The sequence below is a fragment of the Pogona vitticeps genome, chromosome 5 (genome assembly GCF_051106095.1).
Source record: "Pogona vitticeps strain Pit_001003342236 chromosome 5, PviZW2.1, whole genome shotgun sequence".
NCBI lineage: Eukaryota > Metazoa > Chordata > Lepidosauria > Squamata > Agamidae > Pogona > Pogona vitticeps.
The window spans coordinates 84,605,797-84,625,348 of NC_135787.1; the positions used below are offsets into that span (position 1 = coordinate 84,605,797).

Sequence of the window (19,552 nt, forward strand, 5' to 3'; positions counted from 1 at the left end):
ATGTGGAACATGTCTAAACTGAGAATATGTTTCCTCGGAGCAAACTTTGAGCAGTATACCATGGGAAGGTTGGTTTGTGTAGTATTCATGGCCTGTCTCTTTAACATAAACAACTACCTTTCCTTTATAAGTACGCATGATTTCCTTAAAAATCCAAATGTATGGGAAAAGATGATGAAGACAAGATGTTAAAATCACTGTTTAAGTCGCAACCTTTTTGTTGCAAAAGTGCTGAAGTCAGACTTTGGTCATGTTGTTTGTGTTTCCTGTCATCTCCCAAGTGTGTGTGTTGGAAACTTAAAACAAGGAACTATTATTTGCCCATATGACTGAAGAAAGGATAATTATGTGTCAATTATGGCTTTTTAATAGAAATATGTGGCAGGAAAATATATGTAATTTTTTAAGGAGTGCAAAGATGTCTCCCTAAAATTGAAAAGTCCTTTTGAAAAATTGCTTTTGTTTAATAAGGCTTTAGCCTCATATCAAATAATGAATAATTCCCCAATCTAGTGTGGTAACAATGTGGAGTAAGAACTCATATAATATTATGTAGTATTTAGGAATGAAACATTTTAAATGTAAAAGCATGTAACAGTCATTCAGGACGTACTGTCCAAATATGGTTCTGAAGAAGTTACTCCAAAGGTGGGGGCAGCTTCACACAGCTTGGCAGTTAGCTGTCTCCACTAGTAGCTGTCTTGTAACCTAGTTGTCTGAACAAGCTAGCATTGCTTACCCATGAGAGAGCAAAAGTTCTGCTTCATGTCGTTTTGACTAACTCAAAACATCAAAAGTATTTACATAGAGATCTCTATCATGTTTACGAGATCATCTACCAAGGCACATCTCCCAAGAACCACAGCCACTTGCAAACAAGTGAAAAGACAAAGACAGAGTGAGGGCGGCCAGGAGATAGCCATGGAAATAACACAGATAAAGGCTGAGAAGGCTAGGGTGAGCTTTTCTCTTCTTAGAGAGAATGTTTTTCTCTGTGTTAATAACATACTTAGAGCTAAGGAATGCTTTTGATTTTGTATATTTTGACTTTTAAAAGCTTAAATACTTTTTCATGCCTGTCATGGAAAACTATAAGGCTTTTTTGCTTTTAAAATTTTATTCTTAAAAAACTTTGAAGTGTTATAGAGATGCATTCTCTACCTTTATAGTCTATGAGCTCCTGTGTTTTAATGTTTTGTATTTTTAATTCAAGCATGATTAAAGTTCTTGTCTGGACTTTGTATCGCTACTTTATATGCTTACAATGTAAGCCTGTATATGCTTACAACTGAGATATATTTTCTGACAAGTATTTGTTCGAAGCTTAAGTTCAGGTTGGTTTGTTTTTTGAATTTTTAAGTATTCTTAACCTATAGTTTTACATGTATGACTTTTGCATTTAAGTATATCTGCATACAGTTTTTTCCTCATAACTGGAAGACTGCCTTTGACATTTTTGGATTTGCTGCTTTTAAGCATGAAACCTAGAAATGATATAAATAAATGGAACTTGTACAGAATTAACAAGTTTTGGAGTGACCTGGAATTATTGCAGCAATGAAGACATAATGAGATACCCAGATGAATTTACAAACAGCTTGTGACTGATTATTTGGTTTTATTCTGGTATTAATCCTTTATTGAGATAATTATAGAATCTATTCTCTTTACCTGGGAGGTCTGTAAATCTTATAGGACTCATGGGAAAGTCAGTTGTCCGAATCAGATCTGACATAAGATGTTCAAGTGGTTGTTGGTATCCCAGAAATTATTGTTGGTATCCCAGAAAATAATGTCATTTTGTAGTAAGAAAAAAAAGCTGCAACCCTCTGTTATGTTTCATTTACAAAGATGCAGTTCTTTTTCCTCTTTCAGCTCTGTTACCAACACCTCTGGGTTGGGTAACTGATTTGATATTCAAAAAGTGTTATGTTTCACTATACAGTACTGTCTTCTATAAGAACAGGACTAATCCAAAAGCATTTGTTTTGGAGATTCTGCATAGATAATTGAGAAACCTGTTTAAATAAATTTCAAAGGCATGCTAAGCATTGACTTAGATATGTATTAAATTCTAAAAATTAGGGTCAGATAGGACTTTTTCCCCCTTTTGCTGTGGTGCTGAAACAGGGAGGTGATCATCACATTGAGGCTAGCACTTGCTCTGGGCTACAAGAAGTTGTTTATAAAGGGAAGAGGCTATCTAGCTTCTAGCCATCTGCTTGTTACCAGGAAGCTGCATTTTGCTGGGGCTGTATGAAGGCTGTAAAGTATCTGGGGGGTAATAAAATAGGCCGGTATTTTTATTTGGTGCCTTTTCCTCAGATTCCAAAAGCTGAAGAACAAATGTTCTGTTTTTGTTGCTGTTGCAGCAAAGGCACAAGGAAAGTGATTTGCTTTTAAGATAGGAGGTATAATTTACTTCTTATAATTGCTGTCAGTTATATTCACCACAGATAAAAGTGTATGGCTTGTACCAGGCTTTTGGATCTTGCCCAGATTGCTTAGGTAACAGGAAGAAGCAATACTCAATACTGTATTTCCCTTTGCTGATCAGAACAGTTATCAATGGATAGCTATTAGAGATGGAGATATTAGAATACGAATATCCCCGTGCACCTGGAGTTAATGAGGGACTGGCCCCTGTGGCCAGTCTGTCCTGTCATGCATCCAGTGGTGGCAGCAGCCTTGCTCATCCTTCCAATCACTCCCAGAGTTCTGCTCACTTCTTGTTCTGCTGGCTACTCCAGGCAGTGGGAAGGAGGATGAATACAAATGCTCCCATCTCTAATGGCCACCCTTTAAAAAATATGGGTAGTGGCTAGGGATGGGCACTTACCATGTGGGGTTTGGTGGACTGGGCCCACAGGTGTTGCACAGGTACCCTGGCTTCCATGCCCCACCTCCTCCCATGGGTGCCCACTCAGAGGAGGCAGGGCAGGAAAGCCAGTGGCAGTATTTCTGATGGAACACCCACAGGAGGAGGTGAGGTGCACAATCCAGGGCACTGACACAATACCCGTGGGCCTGATCCACTGAACTGCGCTGAACCATGGTAAGTGCTGATCTCTAGTAGTGGCTTCATTGGAAGATGTTGAATACAATTCCTGTGGAAGGAGGGTTTTCAAAAGCTCAGTGCCACTAGGGCACCAGACTAGAATGTTGCTAGCCTAACTCTGTAGGAAGATTGGCAGAAGGCGGCAGCATAAATGTCAAACTACCCTTGATGTGCTTGAAGTTGGATCTGGGAAGGAATTCTGCCTTAATACAGTGGTGCCTCGCTTAACGAGTGCCTCGTTTAGCAATGAATTCGCATAACAATGTGTTTTTTTAGAAAATAATATGCACCGTATAACGATGTTTCCTATGGGCGATTTTCGCTTAGCGAAGTTTGGGACCATGCTTCGCATAACGAATGCGATTTTAGGTCCCCTGCTTCACTTAACGATGTTTCTTTTTTCAATTTAAAAAGTGTCTTAGAAGGGTCAAAAATGGTTCTAAATGCTTGGATTCGTTAGAGGACCCCCTAAGTCGTGTGCAAACCTGATTTGGCTTTGATCTGACTTTTCGTTAATTTATGGTGAATTTTTTTTTCCGGCCCATAGGAACCAATGGAGCTGTCAAAATCTGACAGCTCCATTGGTTCCTATGGGCCGAAAACAAATTCACCATAAATTAATGAAAAGTCAGATCAAAGCCAAATCAGGTTTGCACAGGACTTAGGGGGTCCTCTAACGAATCCAAGCATTTAGAACCATTTTTGACCCTTCTAAGACACTTTTTTGTGAATTTTTTCTTCCCCCATAGGAAACAATGGAGCTGTCAGATTTTGACAGCTGTCAAAAGTTGGGGGGGAAAAAATCACCATAAATTAACAAAAAGTCAGATCAAAGCCAAATTAACTTCTGCATCCGTTTTAGAGGGTGCAGAAGCTAATCCAAGCATTTAAAACCATTTTTGACCCTTTTATGACACACTTAATTTTGCAAAAATTGACTTCGCAAAGCCATTGAAATGTATTGAGTCAGCTTCAATACATTCCAATGGAGGAAACATTGTATCATTTGACGATGTTTCCTATGGGTTTTTTTGCTTAAGGACGGCAATCCGTGCCTATTGGAACGGATTAACCGGTTTCCAATGCATTCCTATGGAAAATGGTGTTTCGCATAACGATGTTTCACATAACTTTTTTTTGGAACCAATTAAAATTGTTATGTGAGGCACCACTGTAAAGTGATGAAATGTCTATGGAGGGAAAGAATTACCTCATTGTTATCCTGGATATATGCAGAAGTCTATCTTTCATTTTTGCTTCTAGAGGAAGTGCAGGCTTCATTTGATCTAGCACCTACTTATTTGTCTTTCTGGCAGTTCATGATGTTTATCAAGCTCTCCTTCAACATCACATTTCAAAGGGATTAATTTTTTTGTCCTGTCAGCTTTCTTCACTGTTAATTCTATAATTATAAATTATTTTCAGGCAGAAAAAATGGAAGTGCTAATCAGGCCAGGCTTCCCCACTCTCTTCTCCCTACTCTCCCCCGCTACCCAAAGTATTGGGGGAGAGTAGGGATAAGAGAGTGGGGGATCATTAAAAAGGGGATCTGTGTCCAGTAAGTCAAGGGAGCTGTGAGTCAAAAAGGTTTGGGAACCACTGTGTTAAGTGGATAATCTCGCACAATAACTACGTATGTAGTGAAATGTACATGAAGCTACTGCACTCCCATCTTCTCCTCCAATATCATGTTAATTTCAGGTGCTGTGTTCCATGGGAAGAGGAACCCTTGTCATGCTTCAAATACATTGGCAACAGCAAAAAGTTTAATATAGTTGTAGCAACTGTAAGTGAAGACATCTCTACTAGATGTAAGCCCATGGCAAATTATGACTTTTATATTATGGGATTTTGTCCCATAAAGACTTTGTTACTTGGATAGCCAAGTGAATATATTACTTATAGTCAGTGACTCTTACATGAATAAGTGGCACTTCATTTTCGTTGACTTACATACAGGCAAACATTTCTTTTCAAATTGATGCTTAGTTTGATTCCTTCTAATTTCAGTTACTGGGAGCTGTTATAGGTGCTGATAAAGAAGTGCTGATATTTGAAAAGCAGTTGGTCAGGCCTAGCAGGACTGTATGTGCATGCTTCTTTCAAAAGGCTGGACTAGTCATTCAGGACTAATGTTGAATTTTTGTTGTCTGATTCCTACCAACTAATGAAACTTGACAACTAATTCCAGATAAGCAGAATCAATATTGATAAACCTTACTTTACATGGGAGCCAAAAATTCGAAGTGGCTGTTATTTCAAATACAATCTCTTATCTCATATGGCACAGTGGCATTTAGTGAAAACATACAAACAAATCTAGTTTTGGATTGCCCTGGAGATAGAGGTTTGGATGCAGTTCAAATAAGTAGTTCTTTATTCTGCACAACTTAGGGATATACTAAGACATTTCAGCTGCACCTGATGTCATTACATTTGGCAGTCATCGCCTAAACTTCCTGCTTTTCATTTGTGTAAAATGCCATATTAAAGAGAGACTGCAAATATGAGAAAGATCATGTTTTCTCTCTCTTTGCTTATGTTCATACTGACACTGTAAATTATCAGAGCTGGAAGCAGTCTAAAATCTAATCTACATGCCACCTTTTATGATGGATGATGTGTTCAACAATACAGCAAGGGAATGTCACATTTTAAATAAACAAAATCCACAGAGATTTTAGATAAACAGAAATAGACAAAACAGTGCAGCCATGTTTGAGGTCTATGGTGACAAGAAGCTCAGTCTTCAGAATATTAATGCCAATGGGAAGCAAGTATTTAGGAGATTATTTCATTAGCAGCATTTGGTTTATTAAAGAAGGTAACGATTCAATGCCTTCCTATACAGATTACAGTACACTTATCCATTGACAAATGGAGCTTTGTGACAGTTTTTTTTTTCATTACTACTTTTCGGGGTTGGCCTTCAAAGGGCATCTCCACCACCTTCAGTATTTTGATCTGCTCTAGTGACAAGTTTGTCAAAGAGAAAGGGCAAGGTTTCTGTCAAAATATATCTCTTAGTGTTCCAGGTTATTCTTTCCATGCTGCTTGAACATATAAACATTGAAACTGAACATTAAAAGTCAGTGTCTGTGTGTTTCCCTTCCCCTTTTTTCCTCTTGGTTTTGTCCACTCCCCAAATGCAAACATGTTCATGGTGTCATTTTCTTTTTCTAGTTCATTTATTTTTCCCACTGATTTTCAGAGCAGTTCTGGTCGGGTCCCTGTAGCTTAACTAAAGTGAACATATTTGAGAGTTCCAAAAGTGAAAGTCGACATCAGTTTATCAATATATGCCATGGGGTTTAGAAAAAAATATCATTGACTAAAATGATCTGCTGTAAATTAAGAGAGCTCTGTAGGCCTTACCTATTGCATACTAAGTTGCTCAACTCAGTACGCAACAGATACATAATGTCTACAGAGATTTCTTAATATATGGCAATTTATTTCCCAAAGTCTTCCTGGGTCCTGCACAGATCTCCAATTTCCCTCTTGGGCCAGGCGTAACTGTTCTTTACATTCCTTCTATGGATTATACCACTACAGTGGTGCCTCGCTAGACGATGATAATCCGTTCCACTGAAATTGCTGTTTAGCGAAATCATTGTCTAGCAAAAAGCATTTCCCCATTGGAATGCATTGAAACCTGTTTAATGTGTTCCAATGGGGAAGAATTGTTGTTGTCAAGCGAAATTCGGCCATAGGAAAGCCGCTTTGCGAACTACCGATCAGCTGTTTAAATAGCTATCTTGTGAAGCTTAGATCCCGAAAACACCTGTTTTGTGAGTGCGGAGGGAGCTGTCAAAATCGTTGTCTAGTGAAAATTGGTTTGCAAAGCAGGGACCAAACATTGTCCAGTGAAATTCCCCCATAGAAATCACTGTTTTACGAAATGCTATAGCAATTGCAAAAAGTCAATGTCTAGTGAAAATACTGTCATGCAGGGTAACTGTCTAGCGAGGCACCACTGTACAAGATTTTGCTTTCTCTTTTTATTCCCCCCCCCTTCACTGGCTTTACTGGTATATATCTGGAAACTTTTAGGTTTGCAATTAAAGAAGTCTGAACTGTTGGAAGTTTAGGTAGAGCTAGGTAATGGTTCAAAAAAACTGTTCAGTCTGTCTGCCACACTTTACTGTACTACAGGTGTTTCATTTGAAGTTTTAATATGTCTTGTAGTCATCACGTCTTGTAGTCATTGATGAGAATTAAATCATAGGTTCTTTTCGATCGGATAATTTTTGCATATTAACAATCAGTTTGTCTTGCAGTGTTTGAGTACATATCTTTCCACGTATAATGTGTTTTTTGCATTCTGTACACACTAATTCTCTCACTTGAAATCTAATATGGTTTAACTTTGATGATCTAAACAACATTTACTCTATTTTCTGCTTAAAACTTATATTAATTTTGGTTTTCCTGTATATAACCTCAGGTCTGGAGTGTTTAGAAGCCACATCTATAATGTGCACACTGATTTAAGAATGACTGTGCTTTGTGTGATTTATGTGTGTAAGAGGGAGCTCCTGAGGCTCGAATCCTACCAAGTTGGAAGTACCAATACATTCTGTGGGGTGTGATTATTTTACTAAACAATTATTTAGAATTATGGGGAAAGTTTAATTCCTTTCCCCCAAACAATTCCTAGATACAGATTTATTTCTATTAAATATATCCTGCCCATGCCATAAACATTTGGCCCATTTGCTCCTTGTTAACTTTATTGGGAAAAGCATTTTCCTGCTTCTGTCATCTTCCTACATCCTCTTACACTGCTTCCCTCCTTAACAGGCTCCACAGGAAACCAACAGAAAAACTGTGACTGAATTTATTGAGCTGTGAAGTAAAAAAATATAGCCCACTTCCCTTTTCTTATCTAAATGTCGGGCATTTGCTTCACAGGCCCTTTCAGCAGGGAATACATCAGGAGTGAAGAAAATGTTTCATTTCTGGGTCCCTCTCTATGCATATTGGAAATAATGTGTCTTTCTCACAACAGAGAGTTGTGTTTACTATAGTTTAGGGTTACTCATTATCCATAGTTTTAAAATCTGATATTTCTTGTGCTATAATCTTCTGTCTAGTAGTTGTGTCTTCATGCCAGCATTATGCCTCAGCCAACAACTACTGTTGTCTTTTGGATCTTATACTTTTTAAGACAGGAGTGATTTGTTTGTGGTATCCTTTTATAATGTCCAGTTTACGAGTTTTTGGAACATTATCACAATGATTAAGAACCATCAGCCTTCTTTCCTCTACATAGTAAGAAAAGTCCTAGGAAGGCCTTGGTGCTGACTGTGGTATGTCCTATCATGTTTCAAAGTGTATCCATATTTTATGAACAATTATATTACAAGCCTTCCTCCGAGAATCAAGCACCCAAAGAAGCCAGGAAGACTTCATCAGTCATCAGTGCTACATCTTTGAAATGAAATTTATGAGTTGCATTACGAATTAGCTCACTCACTTTTGCTTGGTTCAGTACAAGGACCTAAAAGGGTGTTGTAGGCTACCCCAGGACTTTACAATCTTATAGCGTTTGTGGGAGAGCATGTGTCTAAACTTCTGCTGTTATCTAGGGTAGATTTCCTCCATATTTTCCCCTTCTATTTCCCAGGAGGTGATGGGACCAGTGGCCATGATCTTAGTTTTTTTTTTTTTTATGTTGAGTTTAAGAGCGTGTTTTGCACTCTCCTCTTTCACCCTCATTACAAGGTTCTTTAATTCCTCCCCACTTTCTGCCATCAGAGTGGTATCATCTGCATATCGGAGGTTGTTGATATTTCTTCCGGCAATCTTAATTCCAGTTTGGGATTCCTCCAGTCCAGCATTCCGCGTGATGTATTCTGCATATAAGCTAAATAAGCGGGGGGACAATATACAGCCTTGTCGTACTCCTTTCCCAATTTTGAACCAATCAGTTGTTCCATATCCAGTTCTAACTGTTGCTTCCTGTCCCACGTATAGGTTTCTCAGGAGATAGATAAGGTGGTCAGGAACTCCCGTTTCTTTAAGGACTTGCCATACTTTGCTGTGGTCCACACAGTCAAAGGCTTTTGCATAGTCAATGAAGCAGAAGTAGATATTTTTCTGGAACTCTCTGGCTCTCTCCATAATCCAGCGAATGTTAGCAATTTGGTCTCTAGTTCCTCTGCCCCTTCGGAATCCAGCTTGTACTTCTGGGAGTTCTCGGTCCACATACTGCTGAAGCCTACCTTGTAGGATTTTGAGCATCACCTTGCTAGCGTGTGAAATGAGTGCAATTGTATGGTAGTTGGCACATTCTTTGGCACTGCCCTTCTTTGGGATTGGGATGTAGACTGATCTTTCCCAATCGTCTGGCCACTGCTGAGGTTTCCAAACTTGCTGGCATATTGAATGTAGCACCTTAACAGCATCATTTTTTAAGATTTTAAATAGTTCAATTGGAATGCGATCACCTCCACTGGCCTTGTTGTTAGACATGCTTTCTAAGGCCCACTTGACTTCACTCTCCAGGATGTCTGGCTCATTCAAATCACATTGATTTAAATCACTACTCAGAAATATGTGATTCAAGCAATTGATTCCCACCCCTACTCTTAAGTGCAGCCTTGCTTGCAATAGCCTAGAACAATACTTTCCACAATAGATATTTTTCATAATCTTCTTGCCCAGATTGGTTCCATCACCAATAACCCTCTTTTCATTGACACTTTCACTGTTCCCAACAGTGGAACTTCTTCTCTTTCAGAGAGAAGTAAGGGCTTCACTTTATCTACACAAACTTGGAAAGAGACGTTAGCTAGGATTTCCACACTAAAGGAATCAGCATTACTCAAACAAAGTGTTGAAATCAATCCTGGAGACTTGAATGTGAAGAGAAAAAAAGAAAAGAAAAACTCCAAGAATTACCTCAGTAGGAGCTTGAAAATGGGGCTCATCTGCTATGTTATTTCTCATCTTCATATATTGCCGTTAACAGATATGTGCCTTTGGAGACACCAACCCAGTCTGAGAGCTGCATATTTTTCTAATAGTATCTATAACACAGAGTACTAGGGGAGACAGAAAGATTTATCTAAATGACCTATGCAGAAGCCTATGGAATATATAAATCTGAGACCCCAGTCCAAGAACTGTTGAATCCTACTTACAATTTTTTTAAAAAAGAAACAAATATTATCTATATTATCTATATAATATTATTAAAAGATGGATTTATAGTCCCTATTCAGTAGTGAGACCTCTGAGCTATAGCACATGTTAAACTACAGGTTTTTTTAAAAAATAAAGAGCATTATAACAATAAAAATTCAATTTAAATAAAAAATTAGAACCTTTAAAAATAGTTCTTTATCATCTTGAATTCTTTGGACCTAGAAGAAAAAAAATAACATATTGGAGTTTGTACTATTTCCTTAGATACCCTTGTTTTCCCAGAGCAGGGAGATTTTGACAGAGGAGAACAGTAAAACATGCAGTCCGCTACTTCCCACAGCATGTACAAAATCAGGACTGAATCTCAGTGGCAGAATAATAAATGTTCATGGATGGATGTCTTTCTCAGAAAGAACTGCAACTATCAAGATTCACTTGAGTTCTGAAACTAGACAAATTGTTTCCAGAAAAATCAGCAGAACTCTTCCCCCAGCAGCCCTACGTACTCTCTAAAAACCTGTAGAGTAGTGGGAAATATGGATTAGGGATGTGACTCCTGTTAACTCATTCTCATTGAGAAACCCATTGAGAAACTAAGAAATGTCACTGCTCCTTACAGTGACATTTCATTGTGTGAGGTCACGCTACCCTCAGAAAACTACCTTGAGGGAAATCTCACAAATGTCTTGGATGATTCGCAGTATTTTTTATCGAAGAGTGCAAATAATAATAATAATAATAATAATAATAATAATAATAATAATAATAATAATAATAATAATAATAATAATAATAATAATGTGCTATCAAGTCAATTCTCACTTATAGTGACCTGTTTCAGAGTTTCCCAGGTAGAGTACTCAGAAGTGGTTCAATCCCAACTATGCCTTCTGGGAGAAGTGCCAGCTTGTGTAGCCTTGGGCAAGCTGCACAGTCTCAGGATGCCCCCAGAAGAAGGGAAAATAAATCACGTTGGCTTACTCTATACCTAGAAAACCCTGGGAAGGATTGTCTTAGGTCAGAATTGATTTGACAACATATAATTATTAATGGCTGGATGGCTCAGTAAGTTAAGCATCTGGCTGTGGACCCATAGGTTGGTAGAAAGGAATGGGAAACCATATCTGAGTATACTTAGAAAGCTCTGGAAATGGTTACCATAAGTCAGAATCCATGTGAGAGCACATAGAATTAAAAATATTCTAGCACACTTCTCACCTTGAATAAGTATAAACATACATATAGAAATGCATTTTTGAGGAGAAATCCATTTAAAATGAAACAAGTTTTATGAGTGAATACTTGTGAAAGGGGACACACACTATAAATAGACTAGCTTACTCATTCCTCTTCCAGCTTTGCCCTGATTTAAAGTAATCTCTTTTATAGATATGCTCTGTGATTTGGGATACTGTATCATTTTACCAAGTCAGCCAGATTTGTCCAAATTTTAAATTCAATTCTTTAACAAGAACAACAAGAACAGCCCCTCTGGGCATAATTTACAGTTGGGTTAGCATGCCTTCCCACAGGTATTTCCAAAACCACTATATTAGAAACTCATTGCATATAATATGGGAAAAAATAAAAATAAAATGTACACAAAAATACCAAAATCAGTTTCAGCTATAGAAGCGTTTGTTCATCCCACTCTTCTGAATTTTGAATTTTTTTTTTTACCTATACAGATATGTTAGATGTAGATAGGAGATTAAAACCAAAACAAGACTTTATAGACCAGGGATTAGATGCCTCGTGGTGGCCCATAATGCAAATACAATTTAGGTATGAAAGGGATTTAATAGATTTAAAAATCTGTGATCTTTATAAAGAACAGACAATGCTTGACCAAATAATGTTAACATCAGATGATAAATTAATTAAGAAAATATATAAATTTCTTTTAAATTGGAAAATGGAGGGGAACAAGTCAAAGAAACAATGGTTTAATGGGCATTTTTTTATATAATATTGACTTCAAAAAATAGCAGAAACTGTAGTCTAGAAACTATAAAATGACAATGGCAAGATCTTATAAAGAGAATGTATACAAAATGTTTTATAGATGGCATTTACCACCCAATAGATTAGCTAAGATGAAATAATCGGTCAAGTAAATGCTGGATATGTCATAAAAAACCCTGGAACTTATTATCACCTTTGGTGGACCTGTGATAAAGCCAAAAAAAAAAAAAAAAGGAGAAAAATATGGCTTGTTAAAATAGAAAAAAAAAAGATTTTAAGCCAGAACTCTTTTTATTAAGCATAATACCAGAGAGCTTTGATAAACAAAATGTGTACTTAACACTGCATGTTTTAACAGCTGCAAGGATTATATTCACACAATATTGGAAGAATGAAGAAACACCTACAGATCAAGAAATAATTAAAAAGATTTTGGACTGTGCAGAAATGGACAGACTGACACTGAAAATCAAAGGAAAGGAGGATGCAGAATATTATCAAACATGTAACCGGTTTTATCAAATGTTAGAAGCATGTTGTATAGATTAAGAGCTTAATATGTATTGTCGTTGTATTATCAAATAAATATAACGTGAACCCAGTTTATACAATGTTAAATAAGCATGGATGGAGTTTATAAATAATAATACTGTAAAAATAAAAATAAAATAACATAAAAAAAATAACAGCCCCTCTGGTTTATGAATGTGGGGTATTGTACTTCTGTATCCATGATGCAAAATGTCAGTAAATTGCCTGATATTGCTGCACAATATTGTGCCTGTGATGCCAGCAGGAAAAAGGATGCTAAGTTTTTCATAGCAAAGGGCAGCTGAAATGTTGACAACACTAATGACAACAGTTCAAGATGGTCTATAGGATACCCTTTTCTGGTCACTACTGTTCACAAAGTGATACAAAGCAAGGGAAAATCCGAAAAGCTGCCTCCCCCCCCACACACATCAGTTAACCATTTCTCACCCAATCACAAAGCACTTATCAGGGCTGTTTTTACAAGTGTGAATAAGGAAACAAACTCCTCAACCTCTGACTCTGCAGCCAGTTGCCTAACTCACTGACCTATCTGATCACTAGTTTCTCAGATATATACAGTATCCTATTAAATAAAATGAGTTTTATACCACAGTAAACGTACATAGAAAACTGATGTATGTGTACTTATTAGGAAACAGCAATGGACAATGTTGCTTTCTTGAATACAACTCCAACAATCTCTTAGCCAATATGGTCAGTGACGACTATTGTGACTGAGGGAATCTAGATGATGAAGTCATAAGAACAAGAAGAGCCCTGCTGGATCAGGCCAAGGGCCCCTCTAGTTCAGCTTCATGTATATCACAGGGGCCCCACCAGATGCCTCTGGAAGCACATGAAACAACTAGATACCTGTCTCCTGATACCCCTCCCCTGCGTCTGGCATTTTGAGGTACCTTCCTTTTAAGCCTGGAGATTATACATCCCCATCATGGCTTGTAACCTGTGACTTTTCCTCCAATCCCCAGTAATCATTTTAGTCGCTCTCTTCTGCACCTTTTCCCGTTCCGCTATGTCTTTTTTGAGGTGCAGCGACCAGAACTGTACGCAATACTCCAGGTGTGTCCTTACCATTATTTTGTACAAATGGCATTATAGTGTTGGCTGTTTTATTTTCAATTCTCTTTTTAATGATACCAAGTCCAATCAATGAATTTTCCATCCATGCTAAAAATTTCATTCCTTCTTCCTGTCATGCAGTTACCGGATGCATTTTGTAATGAGAATGTGTCAGAGCCTCTTAAACCGAACATGGATAAGGAGTAGCCAGATCCAATAGGAGGCCTAATCCTGCAATTGATGTCTTCTTCCAACTGCCCATACACTTGCAGCTGAGTGCTGGGTGGGGCTCCAGTAGCCCAGTCATAAAAAGGCCTGTAGTTAGAACAAAAAAGAATGGGAGGTTTGGTTGAGATGATGGTCCTAGGATTTGAACTTGAATCTCTCTGTTTTGAGTCCAGCACTAACCATTACACTATACCACTCTTTCAGGTTAGTGGTTACTATATAAATGATGCCGTGGCTGAAACATACCAGTAGAAAAACAATGCAGCACTAAGTGGGCTTAATTTGCATAATGTGAAAATCTACACCATATAGCAATTTGCCCATCGTGCAAAGCAGGCTGCCTATTAATAACAGTTTGCAGTTGGAGAATGGACTATGACAACCCTACCACTGATGTCATAGAGTTTAACAGACTGGAAATGGCAGTATTTGGAACGTGAGTGAAGAATTTTCACATTTCTCCTGTTCAACCCTGGCTTTTCCTTGCTTCTGTCACTCTCTCTGCACCCTCCCCTTAATTGCTAAGGCTGTACCCTGAGTAAATTTTTATAGCTCAGTTACAAAAGCCTTCACAATTTAGGATTTATATTGGGCCTGACACAGCCCTAACAAAAGCTTGCAAATGGCAGAGTGCTTGAAACAAAAGGTTATCTAGCTTGTAATTTATTTGTTTAGACCACTTGCTGCACAAAAGAGTTCTCTTATCTTTTTGGTTCCTTGAGTATATAGCAACAAGCCTGGGTTCCTTGAGAGCAATGTCTCACTTTTTCTGTCAGTCCTTTTCTTTTCAGTAGCTGGTTTGCAAGGCCTTGATATACAAGGCAAGTTGATTTTGCTTGCTTGCTTGCTTGTTGAAAAAAAAGGCTCCTCCCCCCCCCACTGCCCTAGCTTTATTGTCAAATTTTGCTTGCAGCTGAAGAACTGTTGCCCTTTACTGTTCTCTTTCCCATGGCAGAGAATAGAAACTGGGCAGTGAACTCTGTTCTCATCTTATTAGGAGAAACAATCTTGAAATAGCAAGTGGCAAACTTAATCTTGACTACTTAAATGACGAAGAACAAGCTCATTGAAAGAACTTAACTAAAAACCTATGTACAGTGGTGCCTCGCAAGACGAATGCCTCATGGGACGAAAAACTTGCAAGACTAATGGGTCTTGTGAGGTTTTTTTGGTGTCTCGCAAGACGGGGCTGTCTTGCGATATTTTTCGTCTTGCGAGGTGGGTTTCCCATAGAAATGCATTGAAATTTAATTGAGGCATTCCTATGGGGGGAAAAAAGTCAGAAACCAAAAAAAAAAAGGCAGAAAAAAAGTCATTTACCAGGTACAGTGGACTGAGCCCCGCTCTTCACAGTGCCTTGGTAGCCCCGGAACAGCTGGACTCTGTGTGAGCAGAGTGCCAAACAGTTGAGAGTCGGCAACCAGCAGAGAGGGGGCAGTCATAGGAACACATTAATTAAATTACAATGCATTCCTATGGGGAAATGGCCCTTCGCAAGATGAAATTTTCGCTAGACGGCATTAACTGTGGAACTGATTAATTTCGTCTTGTGAGGCACCACTGTATTAAGGTACATCTTGAATTTTTAGAAATTTTCTCACACTGCTTGTTCCAGTGATAGAAAATACATGTCATCTGAAGCGGAATCAATTAAAATACTGTATAACACAATCAGCAATGAGCACCAGTTGTTATTATATCATTTTTACTGAGCCAGTCTCAAACAGCCATTGTTTGTTACATCTGTATTCCATAGGTAGCCTCTGGGAAGCACCTGTCAATGTGCATAAGGCTCCCAGTTATATCTATTGAGAAGACAAGACTCACCCTAGCAAGGCTACTGCATCATGTGACTTCAGACCATAGCTTTGGAAAGAATTTCTTATATTTCATCCAGCGAACCTTCCAGTTATGCTGGTGGGATGCCCATAGGAATAAGGATTCATGAGGAATATGTTCTTGACCGTAAGAAGTTTGATCTGCATACAGAGCAACACAAAGAAATATGTCAGTTCCTTGCTGACAAAGGGAAATGAAGACACCATGATTCATGCTGGCCCCCTTGTTACCATATATGCTTCTAGTACCATATGCCCCATCCAGTCTTCCTCAGTATTCCATGTTTCATCCAATTTTTATTGGTCAGACTTTTAAGGATGTAGAGCTTTCCTGTTGGAATTCTGAGGCTGTTCTGTGTTATGTGATAATCTTGTCATTATTTCAGAGAGGTTTGTCCACCCTCCACAGACCTATACTCAGTGCACTTGGAAAGGACAGGGGGAGATATGATGGGGGACGTCAGCTGCAGCATAATATGAGACAGAAGGGGGGAAAGGTATTGGTTGCCCCTAAGCTGTCTCCCAATTTAAATAGCTTGGATAGACTCTGTGTCAAGCCCCCTGGGTTGAAAATGCAGCTGCTAAATGCCAGATTGGTAAATTGGGGGGGGGGGATTAAAACAGTCATCCAGGATTTGAGCAGGCCCATCTGGCTTGTATTACAAGAGACCTGGTTGGATGAGGTTGGTGTGTCAATCCTAGCCAGCTTTACCCACCAGAGTTCTCCCCCTGTGGGGGAGGGTGGTAGAATTGCACTGGTCCATCACGATACTGTTCTCCTCACCAGATGTCACATCCTCCAGTTTTCTGGGTTTGAATACAGTATGTTTATCTGAAAGTGAGAGCCTGGGAAATAATATGGATTCTGTTGGTGTAGGACCCATCCTGCTGGTCAACAGTCTCCCTATCTGAGCTAGCTGTCCTGTATCAATGGATAAGTTTCAGTCTGATTACGTTAACAGAACCCTTGGAGAAGGACCCATGGAGATCTGAAGGTTGCCACTTGTCTACTGGACCCCTTAAACAGTTTGGGTCCAAGCTATCTAAAAGACTGCATCTTCTTCTATGAACCTGTTCATGCTTGGTGGGGACACAGGAAAGAACGTTCTCTGTTGCTACTCCCAGACTCTGCAATTCCCTCCCCTGGGAAGCCAGACTCGTCCCATCCTTTTGCAAGTAGGCAAAGACCTTTCTCTTTAGGCAAGCTTTTCCTTAGTGAGTGGCAATCAGTGAGGGGTTTTTCAAATTGAGTTCTTGTGCTCCTTATCTTGTAAATGTGTTTTTAGTATTGATTTTATCTACTGTACCATTTAAAATAAGATACTTGTTTAATTCTTTTTAAATATTTGTATACATACTCTTTTTAGCTTTTAAATATTGTTCTTTTAATGATATAAGCCACCTTGGGTCCTTTTAAGGAGAAAGCCAGGGTATAAGTGAGTGAGTGAGTGAGTGAGTGAGTGAGTGAGTGAAGGAAAGGAAAGGAAAGGAAAGGAAAGGAAAGGCTCTATACCTATGCTGATGTATATGCTTAGAGTCCATGCAAGTAGGGTTAATGCAATGACTTTAGCAGGATTTCTCTATACACCTTAGGATTCTTTGTGCATTTTTGGTACAATTATAAAACAACCGTCATCTGTTCCAAATGTATGAATAGTGGGGATAGGATGGCCAATAGCTGTAGAGGGAAACCGAGTGGTCTTCTGACTGCTTTAATATGTGTTTTGATGTGGGGAGTGATATCTCAACCTTCCATTGTAAAATTCTTATAAACTTTAATTAAAAGCCATTCAACAGTTGCTTTAGGATTTATATGAGTGTTGCTCTCAATCATATGTTTAGTAAAAATGGCTGTAAACCTCAGGACCTCAATCCAGTTGTTAGTCTTGGCTAAAGCAAACTCCCTGAATCAATGGGAATGTGGTATGTCAACAATTAGGCGAGTTCTGGTAATTCAGCTGGTCCATCTTAGTTTGGACTTGCACTTGGATTTCTATCCATATATGTTCAAAGGACTTTACATATAAGATTGTAAAGGGACTTTGCTTATATAAAGTTTGTCATTACATTGGAAATGTGTAATTTCAAAACTAGAAATCTCTTAATATTAAGGTGTAGCATGAAAAAGACCAGTGGGCACACTTTCATTCAACAAATACTGGCTTTAGTTTTTAGGAATAGTTCTTTAATTACTTTTTTTTAAATCCTCTTATTAAATGAACTGGACAGAAGGACTTCTGTAGGCCTGGGCACTAGTATCTGGGGAAACACAGAGGCCAGATTGTAGTCTAAAACATCCAACTTTAACAACTGTGTTAATATAATATGGAACATTAATAGATGACTTCTCCATTGGGTAAACACAGCTTATGAATTATTTGACCCAACTCCCTGCTCCCTGATTGTTCTGGATGTCTATCTTTAATTATAAGATAATAGCTAAGTAATGGGATGTTGCATATTGAATGTCTTGGTGAAATATTTTTTCATCCCCTGTCCCTGATGAGCAAACTGTGGTTCTTGTGGTGGCAAAGGGGGAAAATGGCAGCCACTTCAGGAAAGGGGAAACATGTAGTGAAAGAGGACACCAAAAGCAAAGGTTAGAATTGCAGACTGTGGTTCTGAGACATTGTTGTTTAATCTGCACAGTGCTCAAACTGTCTAAATTGTCTCTTGTTTCTTTTAGATTTACTTTATACCATGACAATAAAAGATAAGGGGAGGGGGAGAGAACTCTTGGAAGAAGAATGAGGCATACATATAATCTATTTTATTCATTTTTTGAGATGACTCATACAGTTGAAATTGATGGTATTAGACTACAACAGACCTGGGCAAAAATATGGCCTGCGAGCCGCTCCTGTCCAGCCCTCGGACAGCTTTGACTATCAAAACCATTTATAGCTTTTTTTTTCTAAAGTTGATCAGTTGCTTATCTTTAACATACCACAAAAAACTCTTTAGTATTTGTGAAGATTAACAAGTTTAAAATAAAGACAATCATAATATCACTGTTTCATTTTATTTATAAATAAAGTTGGTTTGGCCCCCGGACACAGTTCAGATTTTTCATGTGCCCTCCAATAGAAATTAATTGCCCATCCCTGGACTAGAACAAGCATAAGATTTCATGTGGTTGTAGTTACAGTATTGCTACATAGTTATCCTATTCTACCAAGAAGCTGAGTGTTCTTGTCCATCTTCTTTTATCTTCATAGAAGAAATGAGATACATACCAGCAAGCGGAATGTTAATCTTAAACTGATCCACTTATGCTTTGGTTATAATGCCTGCCTTTATAAAATGTATATGTGCATTTATCCACTTTATTTTTTAAAAAGAACATTCGTGAAAAACAGTTGCAAAATACACTTGGTGCACAGTATTTTTTGGATATTGAAGGTCCTGGCCAATTGGTCCCGGCCACTATCAACTTTCTCATAAGTTCAGAATGATCCATTTTGCAAATGTGCAAAACTAGTTTTCAAGAATTACGGCACAATGTGAGGAAATTTCCAAACCAGCCCTAGAGTCAAGGGTAATACATATTATTTGTTGGGATCGGGAGGGGAACTGTAAAAAGAACATACTACTGTTCCTTTTCTGAAATAATATAATGATTAGGAATTATTACATTTTATTTTTAGTGTAGTCGTAACTTTTAAATGTTGCTTTGGGGTTTTTTGGGTGAAGCTTT

General features: G+C 38.2%; 1 protein-coding gene and 1 long non-coding RNA gene across 3 annotated transcripts in view; both read left to right on the forward strand.

The window, feature by feature from the left end:
- Nucleotides 1-19,552, forward strand: part of PPARGC1A (PPARG coactivator 1 alpha) — a 913,403-nt gene that overhangs the window by 395,476 nt on the left and 498,375 nt on the right. The gene's annotated exons all lie outside the window — the stretch shown is intronic.
- On the forward strand, nt 850-12,649 carry LOC144589442 (uncharacterized). Its single transcript, XR_013545538.1, has 2 exons — nt 850-957; nt 12,534-12,649. It is a non-coding gene; the product is annotated as an uncharacterized LOC144589442 (long non-coding RNA).